Source organism: Loxodonta africana, unplaced genomic scaffold (assembly GCF_030014295.1).
Source record: "Loxodonta africana isolate mLoxAfr1 unplaced genomic scaffold, mLoxAfr1.hap2 scaffold_455, whole genome shotgun sequence".
Classification (NCBI taxonomy): Eukaryota; Metazoa; Chordata; class Mammalia; order Proboscidea; family Elephantidae; genus Loxodonta; species Loxodonta africana.
Window position 1 is genome coordinate 94,186 of NW_026975170.1, and position 7,322 is coordinate 101,507.

The 7,322-nt window shown below is 38.8% G+C and overlaps 1 pseudogene; it reads left to right on the plus strand.

The window, feature by feature from the left end:
* The first annotated feature begins 1,088 nt into the window (after window positions 1–1,088).
* LOC111749241 (olfactory receptor 14A16-like) lies at window positions 1,089–4,685 on the plus strand (annotated as a pseudogene).
* The last annotated feature ends 2,637 nt before the right edge of the window (window positions 4,686–7,322 follow it).

Sequence of the window (7,322 nt, forward strand, 5' to 3'; positions counted from 1 at the left end):
ACAATGCTATTGGTACAGTTTTACTCTGTTGCACAGGGTCACTGAATCAGAATCAACTTGAAAGCGCCCAACTGCAGCAAAAAATAGATAAAAACACAAAGCCATGAAGAATATTGCTGTGTGTGAAAACTGAATCTCTAAACCACACATGGTGAATGTCAAAAGATGTATTTTTGTAAGTATGTATGGCAAGTAATAGGAAGATTTTTGAAGGAAACATTCCCAAATGTGCAACTCTAGTTCTTCCTGGGAAGAAATTTGTGAATGAGTCTCTCCAGGCACGTTTCACATTAATTTTCTCCTACATTGCTTTATTTTATGCGAATAATATTTTCACAGATACTAGTGTTAAACTGACCAAAAAAAAAAAAAAAAGCAAAACTAAGCAACAATAAAACAAAACAACATTTGGACCTAATAGGTATTCCTGAATATAAATTTCAATACTTGGATTCAGCTATCCTATTTTCTACTAAAAAGTTAGTGTTGTAACACATTGATGAATAGAAAGAGACAAAATGAACAGTTGTTGTATATTCTCATCACAGAAAACCCCTAGGGGCATTTGAATTACCCTTCTGTGTGGTCCTAAATCCTGATGTTCATGGACCTCAAAGCCTAAGCCTCACCCCAATTATACCATGGTGACCTCATATGAAACTCAGAAGACACATAGGACTAGTGAGATAATTAAGCAGCCTTGGTCGTGGACTACCCCGCCGTTCCAGAATGAAGGTGTTCACTGAGGGCAGACACAGCATGGCCCTTTGCTTCCACATGTATAAGAACACATTCAGTGGAGGGATGGAAGAGGGAAATGTGCCCCATTCTACTCCTACTGTGCCTGTTGGGGTCTTTCCACTTCATGCCTGACTGCCAGTTCTAACCAAAGGGAAGAGAAATCTCTGTGAATATTGATAAATTTGTTATATTTTAATAAATTTATGCAACTCTTTTCTTCTGAAGTCTTCAGGAAGAGGAAATTTTAACATTGTCATCTGTATCCATAGAAGAAACCTGTGCTAATTGATAAGACTATTACTACCCAATTTGTTTCTAGGTGTTTTGTTTAAATGAAAGCTGGAGGGGTAAGGGAGAAAATTAAAAAAAAAAAAAAAAGGTGCATTTGTAAATGTGAGAATGAGGAAGTAGTGGATGTTGAAAAAGCTGTTGTATTGTCTCAGGCAATAGTTTACAAGGCTGTAGTTTACAAGGAGAGAAGAGACGTTCCATCACAGCAGCAGTTACTCTCTAAAAAACAAAAAAAGAAGTGACAGTGTGGACATCCTAAACTTTACTGAAAACTCTTCTATTTGACATCAACTAGAAAAGACATCATCCCCATTCCACCTAGGACCTTCTTTGTATTATTTTTAACCACCGTTCACAAACCCATGCTTTTCTTTTTATTCTACTGTATTTTATTTTCAGAAACCCTGGTGGCGTAGTGGTTAAGAGCTCAGTTGCTAACCAAGAGGGCGGCAGTTCGAATCCGCCAGGCACTCCTTGGAAACTCTATGGAGCAGTTCTACTCTGTCCTATAGGGTCACTACGAGGTGGAATCGACTCGATGGCAGTGGGTATATTTTATTTCATTTTTCTCCATGTCAAGAGCAGCGTTTATCAATGACTCCTGGAAGCAGTCAGTAGAAAAGAGAAAGACTGTGTTAATAGCTTTACATGTAGAATATATCCTAACCCCCATAAGCCTAAAACCAAACCTGCTGCGGTCTAGTCAATTCTGACTCATAGCAGTGGTGTAAGACAGAGTATATCTGCCCTATAGAGTTTCCAACGGAAGCAGACTACCACATCTTTCTCCCATGGAACAGCTGGTGGGTTAGAACCATCAACCTTTCATTTAGTAGCAGAGCACTTAACCACTGCTCCACCACGGCTCAAACCCCTACACCTGCATAGTAATCTCCTAAGGCATGGGAGGCAATATAACTTTTTCTTGCTTCCTGGACAGACGCACTTTGTTGCATCCTCTGCCTTTTTCTTAACTGCCTTTAATGCCAATCATATTTCAGTTTGCTCTCTCTAATATCACAAGAAAAAAAAATACAGTTGCACTCGAATCCATTCATATTCATGGCAACTCCATCCGTGTCAGGGTAGAACTATTCTCCATAGGGTTTTCAGTAGCTAATTTATTGCAAGTAAATTATTGTGTCTCTTCTGAGACAGATTTTGATGTACTCAAACCACCAGCCTTTTGGGTAGCAGCCCAGTGCATTGCCTGCTTCCATTACCATTAAGAAAGTGGAGCTGTACTGTATGCCATTTTCCTGAGACTTTTCTGATAAGCTTCACTCCAAACAGAATCAAGCCATGTTAAGGGTGTTTGCTCCACCCTTTGCTTGTTAATATAACCAGAAGATTCGGGCTACTGAGTTCATATCTGAGTGAACTAGTTATCAGTGTATCTTTATTTCCACAGACATGAATCAGCATGCCTGAGAAACTAGACAACATAACCATCATAATGGAATTCTTGCTCATGGGATTCCCTGAGGACTGGATGCTACAGAGACTGTATGCAGCCCTCTTCTTCCTCACTTACCTGATGGCATTGACGGGGAACCTCCTCACTGTCACCCTCACCACCATTGATCTGCATCTCCACGCCCCTATGTATTTCTTTCTGAAGAATTTGTCCTTGATTGATATAAGCTTCATCTCTGTCACAGTCCCCAAGTCCATCCTGAACTCTCTGACTAAGAGTCATTCTATCTCCTTCCTAGGATGTGCCTCACAAATTTTTCTTTTTCTTTTTTTTGGGAGCACAGAGTATGCCCTCCTTGTAGTCATGTCCTACGACTGCTATGCTGCCATCTGCCATCCTTTGCGCTATGAGACCATTATGAATAGAGGCTCCTGTGTGCAGGTGGTGACTGCATCATGGCGGATTTGTCTATGGGTCCATCCATGTAGCAGGTACATTCTCTGTCAATTTCTGTGGGCCCAACATAGTGCACCGGTTCTTCTGTGACATTCCCTCACTGCTTACACTTGCTTGTCCCAGGGAGCAAATTCTAGAATATGCATTTATAACTGCCAACTTTTCCTTTGCCTTTTCATGCTTCCTTTTCATGATTGCCTCTTATGTTCACATTTTCTCAGCTGTCTTAAGGATTCCATCTGCTCAGGGCAGGTGCAAAACTGTCTCCACCTGCATGCCCCACCTCACTGTGATGACCTTGTTCCTCTTTTCAGGCATTGTTACATATTTAGGCACCAACTATAAACCTGCATCATCACTGAATCTTTTCATGTCTGTGTTATACTCTGTGTTACCTCCCAGCCTGAATCCTGTCATATACAGCCTGAGGAATAGGGATATGAAGGCAGCCCTAGGCAAATTACTGGGTGGTAAAATGTTGCTAAAGATGTAAGTATTCTGCTATCTTTAAAATATTGGCATGCATTTTCTCTTAAGTCAAAAGAAGTTTTTCAAATGTATTTTGGCCATCTATGTCTTTGGAACACATTAAATATCTTCAAGTTTAAAAATTCTCCTCCATATTGACTTCAACAGCCTTGTCACAATTTCTAGTGATGTTTTCTCCTTTACTTTTCAGCATTATATTTATTTAAAATATACACTTCTTTTATCACTTTGACATTTAATTTGGGCCAAATGTTTTGAAAGAGTGAGTTGAAAGGAAGTGGAGAAAGAGGTGAAACACCTATAAATAGCAGTTTTTTGTGTAACATCCACTGTAGACTAAAGTGTTTGGAACTCTGCCATGTAACTATAAAATAGATACAGATATATATAGGAACCCTGTTGGCGTAGTGGTTAAGAGTTCTGCTGCTAACCAAAGGTGAGCAGTTCAAATCCACCAGCTGTTCCTTGGAAACCCTATGGGGCAGTTCTATTCTGTCCTATAGAGTCAGAACTGACTCCACGGCACCTAACAACAACATATGTATATACATGGCATGGACACTTAATAAAGGCAAATGGATATGTTACCATTACTGTATCTTCCATTTATCTTGTCACAGCTACAATAGACTGTATATTCTGTAATCGAAATCAGACCCACTGATTTTTATATTCTTTTCTTGGGAGGTTGTAGAGCATCTAGAAACACACAATGCAGTGAATAACCCAGACTTTGAGGTTATTCTGGTGGTTTCATCTCCTGTGTTGCCATTGTCAGATGCTGCCTCTTTACATTATCATACATTATTTCTTCAAAGTTAACGTATTATGTCTAATTTTCTGTCACTGTATTTTACAACTTTATAATAGTGATAGAAAACAGGAGTAAAGAGAACCCTTTGGCTGTCTTACTATTCTACACATTTTTCTTTTTAAACTTTTTTTATTGTACTTTAGATAAAGGTTTACAGAACAAACTAGCTTCTCATTAAACAGTGAGTACACATATTGTTTTATGACATTGGTTAACCACCCCACGACATGTCAACACCCTCCCTCCTCAAACTTAGGTTCTGTATTACCAGCTTTCCTGTCCCCTCTTGCCTTCTAGTCCTTGGCCCTGGGCTGGTGCACCCCCTTGCTCTGATTTTGTTTTATGGGCCTGTCCAATCTTTGGCTGAATGGTGAACCTCAGGAGTGACTTCATTACTGAGCTGATAGCATGTACAGGGGCCATACTCTCAGGGTTTCTCCAGCCTCTGTCAGGCCAGCAAGTCTGGTCTTTTTTTTTTTTTTTTTGAGTTAGAATTTTGTTCTACATTTTTCTCCAGCTCTGTCTGGAGCGCTGTATTATGATCCCTGTCAGAGCAGTCAGTGGTGGTAGCCGGGCACCACCTCGTTGTACTGGACCTTTCTGGTGGAGGCCGTGACAGTTGTGGTCCTTTAGTCATTTGGACTAATCTTTCCCTTGTACCTTTAGTCTTCTTCATTCTTCCTTGCCCCTCAAAGGGGTGTGACCAGTGGAGTATCCTACATGGCCACTCACAGGCTTTTAAAACCCCTGACACTACTCACCAAAGTAGAATGTAGAGCATTTTCTTTATAGACTGTTATGCCAGTTGAGCTAGATGTTTGCTAAAACCATGGTCCCCGCGGTTCTCAGCCCAGCAATTTGGTCCCTTGGGAAGTTTGAATGTATCTATGGAGATACCATGACCTTGCCTTGTACAAGTTGTGCTGGCTTCCCTAGTATTGTGTACTGTCTTACCCTGCACCAAAGTTAGCACTTACCTATTGCCTATTTAGTGTTTTTCTATCTCCACATTTCCTCTCCCTTGTAACCATCAAAGATTGTTTCTTTTTGTGCGTAAACCTTTTTAAGAGTTTTTACAGTAGTGGTCTCATACAATATTTGTCTTTTTGTGATTGACTTATTTCACTCAGCGTAATTCACCCATGTTATGAGATGCTTTGCAGATTCATCGTTGTTCTTTATCAGTGTGTAATACTCTGTTGTGTGTATGTACCACAATTTGTTTACCCATTCATTTGTTAATGGGCATCTAGGTTGTTTCCATCTTTTTGCTATTGTGAACAATGCTGCAATGAACATGGGTGTGCATATGTTTGTCCGTGTGATGACTCTTATTTCTCTAGGTTATATTCCTAGGAGTGGGATTGCTGGAACATGTAGTATTTCTATTTCATGTTTTTTTAATGGTATTTCTAGCTTCCTAAGGAAGAGCAATAATGTCTTCCAAAATGGTTGTATCATTTTGCATTCCCACCAGCAGTGCATAAGAGTTCCAATCTCCCAGCAGCTTCTTCAACATTTGTTGTTTCATGTTTTTTTGATTCGTGCCAGTAATGCTGGGTGAGATGGTATCTCATCTACACATTTTTCTTATCATCATAATTTTTCTTATTTTAGAATTTAAAAATAAATAATAATTTCACCCATTTGAGTTTCTGGAATTATTATATACAAAACAAATACATTTAAAAGTTATAAAAGTAGTTATGTAGCTACAATCATAAGGATCCCTCGTGATGCAATGGTTAAGCACTTGGCTTCTAACTGGTAGGTCAGAGGTTTGAAACCACCAACTGCTCCTGGAGAGAAAAACCTGGCGATCTGATCCTGTAAAGATTATAGTCTAGAAAACTCTTAGGACAGTTCTGCTATGTTGGGTCGGGTAGCTATGAGTTATAATCAACTCCAAGGCACACAGCAGCAACAGCTATAACCACAGATCAATCGTAATCCATAGGATGATGATTAAAATCAGCCAATAAATACCAGTTACCATCAAGTCAATTCTGGCTCAAGTTGGCCGCATGTGTGTCAGAGTAGAAGTGTGCTCTGTAGGATTTTCAAAGGATAATTTTTCAGAAGTAGGTTACCAGGCTTTTCTTCTCAGGTGCCTCTCAGTGAACTTGAACCTTCAACCTTTTGGTTAGCACTGGAACGCTTAACAATTTGCACCATCTAAGTGTTCCTCTTACCTCATAAACAGTACTAAATGCTCCAGGTTTCACGAAGTGAGAAACTCTTTTTTTCTTCAATTTCTCTATTTACTTACCTTTTATTTCTGTCACTATATCCACTCTCTTGTTCTGCTTTTGATGAAGCTGAAATAGGATAGATGGCATCTTTCTTGGTCTGCCTTAGCCGTCTGAACTGAGTTCTCAAAAATGGACTGTGTTCTTTCTCTAGAGTATATTCTTTCCCAAGACACAGCCAAGATCTCTGACTGTTCCATCGGTGGCTATCTACTCCTTCAATTTTCTCATCTTTTCTTGCATTGTATAATTATCTGTTTTTAAGAAATTAATTATATTGCTAATTATTTGTTATAGAGTAATACTAGGTGATATTTTTATTGAAATATTAATTTTTCTTATTGAATGAAATTAATGTTATTTTCTTCAATATTATAAAAATGTATACGTGAAAAATAACTGTGGCCTTCTAAGGAAATGAACACTCTCATAATTATTTTTTACACAAGATCAGCACTGACCAATAGACATATAACCAAAAACAGATTTGTAATTTAAAATTTTCTAGTTGCTAGATAGAAGCCCTGGTGGCTGGCGCAGTGGTGAAAGCACTGGGCTGCTAACTTAAAGGTCAGCCGATCTGCTATGCAGGAGAAAGATGTGACAGTCTGCTTCTGCGAAGACTTACAGCCTTGGTAATGTTATGGTGCAGTTCTACTCCATCCTATAGGGTTGCTAGGAGTCGTAATCAACTCGACCACAGTGGGTGTTTTTTTTTAGGTTTTTGGTAGCTAGTTTAAAAAAAAAAAGATGTGAAGTCAACCTTTATTAATTTATTGATTTAAACAAATATAAATAAAATTTCATTTTAGCAAGCAATGCATACATATATACAAGACATTTTATATATTTTTCATACTAATTC